We start from the raw sequence: 8,100 nt of genomic DNA on the forward strand, positions 1-8,100 counted from the left end.
GTCTAGGCGATCAGGTTGATTGGTTGTGTTGTTTAGCTCTTCTAGATCTGTGTTGGTTTTCTTTCCAGCTCATCGGTCTGTCCTGGAGAGGGGTGGCAAGGCCCTGTTCTCAGCGAGGATTGATGACAGGTAAGAATTGATATTTCCTGTTAGGAAACGTAGGCTAATGACAAATTGCTGTCACCAAATGGGGGGGGGGGAGCAGTCAGAAATTCTGCCCGCAAGAACTTGTCTTCACTGGAGCCAAAAGTCAGAAGAAGGTCCAAGATCAGTTTAAATCACCCATATCGATAGGAGACCGGCTTGTAGAGTGGTTAGCGTTGGGCTGCACTCAGCATGGTTGGCAATCTGAAACCACCAGCAGCTCCACCAGAGAAAGACTGGGCTTTCTACTCCGAAAACAGTGACTGTCTCAGAAACCCCCAGAGGGGTCGACCTGAGTCAGCATGGACTGGATGGCCGTAAGTTGTTTTTTTGGTTTTTTTTTTAATCTGGCAGGACTCTGGTGTGTGGGCTGCATCTTTTGCAACCCCAGGGCTGCTAAGAGCTAATGAATTTCCTTGTGCAAGTAAATTCACATTCACTACACCCCTCAGTGTGTCCCCTGCCCCTGGAGATGTTGCGAGAAGGGCCACTGTAGATGAGGGATTAAATTCTGCCTTGGGAGCCAGGCGAGTGTAGGCAGGGAGGAGTCCAATTATCTTTCTCCCTTCTCCCAATGCTAAGGTCCAGAGCACTGGGCAGCAGGTGCCCCGTGATGTCCTGTGGGGGCAGCAAAGAATCCACAGGATTTGGGGGCTCCTTCCACTGCCTTCCTCCCTCTAAATCAGTGGTTCTCAACCTTCCTAATGCCGCAACCCTTTAATACAGTTCCTCATGCTGTGGTGACCCCCAACCATAAAATTAATTTCGTTGCTTCTTCATAATTGTTATTTTGCTACTGTTATGAATCATCAAGTAAATATCTGATATGCAGGATGCATTTTCATTGTTACAAATTGAACATAACTAAAGCATAGTGATTAATCACAAAACAAGATGTCATTATATATTGTGAAATATTTATTTCTAATGGCAAATAAATGCAATTTTGTCTTTGACCATGGTGTAGCATGGGTAAGAGTCTTCACGCCGGGTACTCGTCTGTGGACATATCTGCATGTGGGCAGACCTGCCTGGAGATGGATAGAGTAGCGGTGTCTCGGTTCCTAAGACCATCAGAAACATGTGTTTCCCGATGGTCTTAGGCGACCCCTGTGAAAGGGTCAGATGAACCCTCCAGGGGTCACGACCCAGATTGAGAACTGATGATCTAAAGGAATAGGATCCTACTCCTTCAGTGAAAAGATGGTTAAAGATAAATCACACAGCTGATGATGCGCAAGTAAAAGGGAAGAATATTGCAAGTGGGCACGCCAATCAGAAGCAATAGGGAAATCAATAGCAGTGTTACTTTTGGTGTGGTATTGTTTAATATTTTTTCATTAATATTTTAAATTTGTTTCTTATAAGATAATTTCGTTTTGTGCACCTTTTATTGTTTGTATTTCTGCATGACCTGTATGGAATAATAAGCAACCTTTCAGTGTATATGTTTTCATACCTGAAGCGGTCACTAGGGCAGTGAACCAGCAGTTTAATTATTTGAATCATACCATGGTTTATTTGTAAATGTGCTCTACTTTGGAACCAGTGCACGTGAAATTCTGGTTCGTGTGCATAAATGGCTGGAAACCCTGGGGCTCTAAGCAGAGACATTGGAATTGGTGACATAGGCAAGCTTGACTTAATGACACTGTTCAGTCACTCCATCACTGGCTCTGATTGAGTGCCTGTTACAGAAGTAGCTGCAAATTTGATGTTGAAATGGATCCCAAAGAGAACTTTTCCAAGAACTTCGACTATACCTGAAAAAATAAGGCAGATTCAAACAGAAAGCCTTCTCTACACAGCAGAATGAACAATTGAGACTATGTATGAGCCTTATAGGAACCTTGGTGGCATAGTGGCTCATGCATTTGGCTGCTAACTACAAGGTCAGCAGTTCCAATCCACCAGCCTCTCCAAGGGAGATAGATGGGGCTTTCTACTTCTGTGAAGAGATAAGTCTCAGAAACTCACGGGTGCAGTTCTACCCTCGGGTCTCTAAGAGTGGGGATGAGATGGCAGGGAGTTTGGTTTGGGGGTTTGATGAGCCTTGTGAGTTAAAGTAGAGGTGAGAAATGTTCAATAGAAACAATGGGGCAAGGGCTGGGAACACACAGCTGCTCAGCCCAATGTTTGATAACCCCCTCTCCAAGCAAAAACCTCAACAACAACAACAAAGTGGAGATGAAGAAACCTGAGTTCTAAACCTCTCCAGGAGAGCAGAAATTGGAACCAGAAACATACTGACAATTTAGAGTAGCGGTTCTCAACCTGTGGGTCACGATCCCTGTTGGCAGTCAAATGACCCTTTCACGCCTATTTCCAATGGTCTTCGGAACTGAGACACTGCTCCTCTATCCGTCTCCAGGCGGGCCCGTCCACATGCAGACACGCCCACATACAAGCACCCGGCATGAAAATTGTTACCCTTGCTACACCATGCTTCAAGATTACATTTCATTATTTGTCATTAGAAATAAATATTTCACAATATATAAAGGCATATTGTTTTGTGATTAATCACGGTGCTTTAATCATGTTCAATTTGTAACAAAGAAAATATATCCTGCATATCAGATATTTGCATGGTGATTCATAATAGTAGCAAAATGACAGTTATGAAGTAGCAATGAAAATAATGTTATGGTTGTGGGTCACCACCACATGAGGAACTGTATTAAAGCGTTACAGCGTTAGGAAGGTTGAGAGCCACTGTCCTAAAAGGACTCAAATCACATTCCTTTTTAATGTTCTTTGAGCTTTGGATGCAAAAAAAGAGTCTGAGGGACAAGATCAGGGCTATAAAGTTAAGCAGGTCAGGTCTCTCAACAAAATTCTCGCTGGACAGCCATTGCTAGCCTCCAAGAATGGATGAGCAAGTGCATTGCCATGATCGAAAGCGGCTCCTCTGCTAAACTGCCCTGACCTTTTCGTCACCAGTGTAGTTTTCAGTGTGCTTAAAACCTTTTCTTTTTTTTGTTGTTTTTTTTAAATTTTATTTTATTTTTTATTTATTTTTTTTTAAAACCTTTTCATAATAATCCCCCATGAGTGTCCTGTGTCCTTTTAGAGATGCTATTAAAATTACCCTTTGGAATCCAGGACAGATAAACCCCTCCGAACCAATATTGAGAGTAGTGATAACTGAAAGGGAAGGGGAAGGGAAGGGGAGAAAGGGGAAACTGATCACAAGGATCTACATATAAGCCCCTCCCAGGGGGGCAGACAACAGAAAAGTGGGTGAAGGGAGACATCGGTCAATGTAAGACATGAAAAAATAATAAAAATGTATAGATTATCAAGGGTTCATGAGGGAGGGAAAGGAGGTGGGAGAGGGAGGTGGGGAAATGAAGAGCTAATACCAAGGGCTCATGCAGAAAGAAAATGTTTTGAAAATGACTTTGGCAACCTATGTACAAATGTGCTGGACACAATGGATGGATGGATGGATTGTGATAAGAACTGTATGAGCCCAAAATAAAATGATGCTTTAAAATAATTTGTGATGACTTAATATTGCTGTTGGGTACAGTTAAATTTTAGTTCTGCTTCATAGTGGTCCTAAGTGTGAAGAAACATTGCCCAGTTCCAGGCCAGCTTCACCGTCATAGTGTGGCAGCCGCTGTACCAATCCGTTTCATTAAGGGGCTTCCTCTTTGTTTGCTGACCTTCTACTTTGTCAAGCTTGATGTCTTGCTCCATGGACCGATCTCTCCGGATAGCATCTCCCAGGTGCACAAAGCAAAGTCTCACCACCCTCCAGTGTAGCAGGCTGGCTATACTTCTCACTATACTGATGTTTGTTCTTTTGACGGTCCCTGATCCCTTCCAGATTCTTCACCAACACCGTAATTCAGAGGCATAGGTTCTTCTTCTCTCTTCCTTACTCACTATCAGCTTCCCATTCACGTGGATCGCTTGAAAATATCATGACTTGGGTAAGGCACGCCTTAGTCCCCAAGATGATGTGTTTGCTTCTGAATACTTTACTGGGATCTTTGGTGACAGATTTGCGCCTGGCGATACATTATTTGATCCCTTACGAAAAGGTTGTGAGAACAAAATTGTCAAAACAGAAATGTCATTTTAGACCCAAACAAATGTTTGTGGAAAATCAGTCTATCATGAAGGGTTGGACAAGAAGGTTAGCAAATAAATAATATTGGGACACGTGCCCTCTCATTTTGAATTTTAAACATTAATAAGACAACAAAGATAGGTCCTGGCCTTAATTATTATGACAAAATTAATACCAGAGAGGTGAAAGATTACAGTACAAAAGTGGAAACCTTAAGAGCACTAGAAGATGTAGGTGTGCTGTTTCACGTGTTAATAATCTAGCAGTGGGTCTTTCTAAAACAACAGAAAGAGAAAAGGGAAATCATAACAAACGTGATAATGCTGACACTGGAAATTTGTATCGAAACAAAAAATAAGAGCAAAAAGACTAGAATGGGAAAATATCACAACGTCTGTACCCAAAGACCTCCCAAGAAGTCTCTAATTAAATAAAAGTAAACAGAATGATCACCCCAATAGAACATTGGACAGAAATTCCAACAAAATATGGAAATGCAGTTTTGTGAAATTTATCACTGAGAACTTCAGGCACACACAAAAGAGGCCACTTCAGTGAACCTACACACTCGTTCCCAGGCTCAAATGGTCAACCGAGACACACTCTGGTTCCATTCATGCCCACACCCTTATCTCCAGCGCCCCCACTCCCGCCACTGCAGGATCAGAAAGTATATCTATCGCAAGGTGCTCTTTTCCTATTGTGCTGGCAAGAGCAGTTCATGGGAATTCATTGAGCCAAGGACTTTGAAGGGGGAAGCAAATAGCTTGTGAGCAGTACTCCCTGAGAAGAGGAGGGAAGTTGAAGACGCGATCACTTCATCCCCTTCAAGAAGTGGAATCAGGCAACATTCTCTGTGACAACCATTTGAATACTCTATCCAGGAGGCACTTCTGGAAAAACCTGTTCTGGAAAATACAGGTGGAGAGAGAGAGAGAGAGAGAGAGAGAGAGAGAGAGAGAGAGAGAGAGAGAGAGAGAGAGAGAGAGAGAGAGAGAGAGAGAGAGAGAGAGAAAGAGAGAGAGAGAAGATGTGTGCTGCACAGGTAATAGGTTAAAGGTGTTTCTTTGTGTACACAGTATCTGTGTGCCGGTGAGTCACTTCCTGCTCCGGATCAGCCCAACCTGTCTTACAGTTCTGCTCAGACTCAGGGACGGACCAGGTCATTCAACAGACAGGGAGCTGATTTCTGGGTGACCATGAACAGCTGCACAGGACATGCTCCAATTCAAATGGGCCCTGGTGAGAGCTGGTCACGAATGCTGCCCACCAGCCCGCTCGCCTCTCTGATCCCCCAAATCCTTCATCAGACGTAGGCAGACTTTATGGTGTTCAACAAGGGTAACATTTTAGGTTACTCTGTGTATGCCTGTGGGGAGAAGGAGGGTATGAGGGACTACAAAATCAACCAGATGGACTCCCAGCCCTTGAAGACATGCCAGCCTACATAGGCAGAATGCCAGGTGTGTGAGGTTAACAATTCTTGAGTGCCTGCTATATACCAGCGATTACATTAGGCACCTAGCACTTTATTGAAGGGCAATGCGTGGTCCAAAATGCTATGAGAGGTTGGAGGGGAATTGAGAAGGCTTCTTGAAGAAGTGATGTTGGAAATATCACTTGGATGGTGTGATAATTACATAATCTCTTGTCAAGTTGAGACTATTAAGAATGAAAGGGTGGAGTTTAGCCTGTCAATTGGGTCACAGCTTGATGACCTCATTTGGAGGTGCTAAGGAGATTAAATAGCTCACTCGAGGTAGGGCACATGCTCACTCCCTGTGAGGTATTCCTGATGACAAGACATATGGAGCTACACTAGTGCCCTGGAGTTGGAGGAGCCACTGGATCCACAAGACTTTCCACCCACTGGCTTGTGATCTTCCTACATTAAGCGTCATTGCATGTGTTTTGTGAGTCTAAAGAGGAATTTATAGACTGGAATCGGACATATGGGCTAATATCGGATTGATGGGCCTGATCTGGATAGGGCTGGGGTGTTTTCTCAATAGACAATTACTCTTGGATAAAAAGTTCTCCCTGACACACATAAGAGTGTCCAGGAATTTGTTTCTGCAGCCTAGCCAGACTAATACAGATAGGGATGAAAGCAGTTAAGGGTGAGGCACTTTCCTTTGCCCTCCCATGGCCTTTTGAAAAGCCCTGGTGGTGTAGTGGTTATGTGTTGGGCTTTGATCTACGTGGTCAGCAGTTCAAAACTGCTAGAAGCTTCTCAGGAGACTGGGCTTTCTACTCCTGAAAACAGTTATGTCTCAGAAATCTGCGTGTAGCCACTATGAGTCAGCATTGACTGGATGGCTGTGAGCTGGGTTTTTGAGTTTATCTCAGTAATTCTTTGGGCACCATTATGACCTTGTGCTAAAGATCTCCCCACCCAGATGATGCCTCTGTTTTGTCTTTGTCCCATTTAAGACTTCATAAATGTTCATCTTAAATTATCTTTAAGATTTGGGGGTCTCTTCTGCCTCATAAAATCAGTGTCATTGGTTGATTCCAGCACATAGTACTCCCATGGGGGTCTCTAGGCTGCCCCTAGCCTTGACTAGAGCAGACCACTGGGTCTTCCCACCTGCAGGGGTGGCTGGGTGGTTTCAAACCTCCATCTTTTCAGTTAGCGACTGAACACTGATGCAATGTGTCCACAAGGCTCCTCTGTAGCTCCATAGACCCTCTGTTCTCTGAAGGGCCACTCCTAATGCCTCCTGCCGGTCTCCCTGCTCCATTCTACAAATAATGGTCAGATTCAGCTCCATAAAGCCAATACCTGACCACATCGGAATGCTACCAGGAAGGGAGGGAGGGATTGAGAAAAGAAGAGACCTTCCACCCAACCATTACAGCCTCCAGAGTTAAGTCCAAAGCCTGCAGAGCCTTGCAGTGCCGACTGGTGTGTTTTTGCTTCATCTCCTACCTCTCTGGACTCCTCCCCCACTGTCTCTTCCCAGCCTGCAACCATCTCTCATGCGTGCCAGGTGAGTGTCTCCTCTGAACCTTTGCTTTGTGCTCTTCCTCCCACTGAGATGGCCTGGCCTCTGTCAACAGGTAACTGCAACGTTCAGATGAAATGACACCTTCCCCCGGAAATTCCTACCTGCTTGATGAGAATGGAGAATGCTCTCTTCTATGAACCCACAGTGCCTCTTGTCTCTGTGATAGCCCTCTGCTTTCTGACCTTGGACCTGGAATCAGATGCCCTGGTCTCAAATTCCAGTTCTGCCACTTGGACCTGTACAGACTGGGGAAGCTCTGCTCATCTCTCTCCCAGTCTGTTTCCTCGTTGTCAAAGGGCTAGTGACACTGAACATTTGGTTCACCGAATTTAAAAAGATAATGTACGGGGGTGGGGGCTTCAAAAAGGTCATAGAAAAATTCCATTATCTTTCACTTCCATTGTTCCATGAACTCTGTGAGGTCATCTCATGAGTGAAAGTCCTTTGTACCCTGTTACACAGGCTACTTTTTTTTTGCATTTTTATTTTCATATAATAAGTGGAAGATTGGATGTTTCTATCCATTATGTTTCCAGATGTTGAAAGAACACTTTTATTTTGACGTAATGGTAGATTTACAGGAGAATCGCCAACATTTGCGGAGAGCTCCTTATTCATCAGCCAGCTTCACCTACTGTTAACACCTGGCAGATTCACAGTGCCGTGATCAAAGCTCAGAAGTGAACGGCGATGAGATGCTACCGACTACCCTAGAGGCTTGATTGACATTCCATGCATCTTGCCACTAGCATCCATTTCAGGTTCCAGAGTCCAATCTGGATTCCACAGGGCATTTAATTATCAGTCCCCTTATCTCTCCTGTCTTTCACTTTGGAATACATTGGCCAGGCGACTTAGATAATG

The sequence above is a fragment of the Tenrec ecaudatus genome, chromosome 15 (genome assembly GCF_050624435.1).
Source record: "Tenrec ecaudatus isolate mTenEca1 chromosome 15, mTenEca1.hap1, whole genome shotgun sequence".
NCBI lineage: Eukaryota > Metazoa > Chordata > Mammalia > Afrosoricida > Tenrecidae > Tenrec > Tenrec ecaudatus.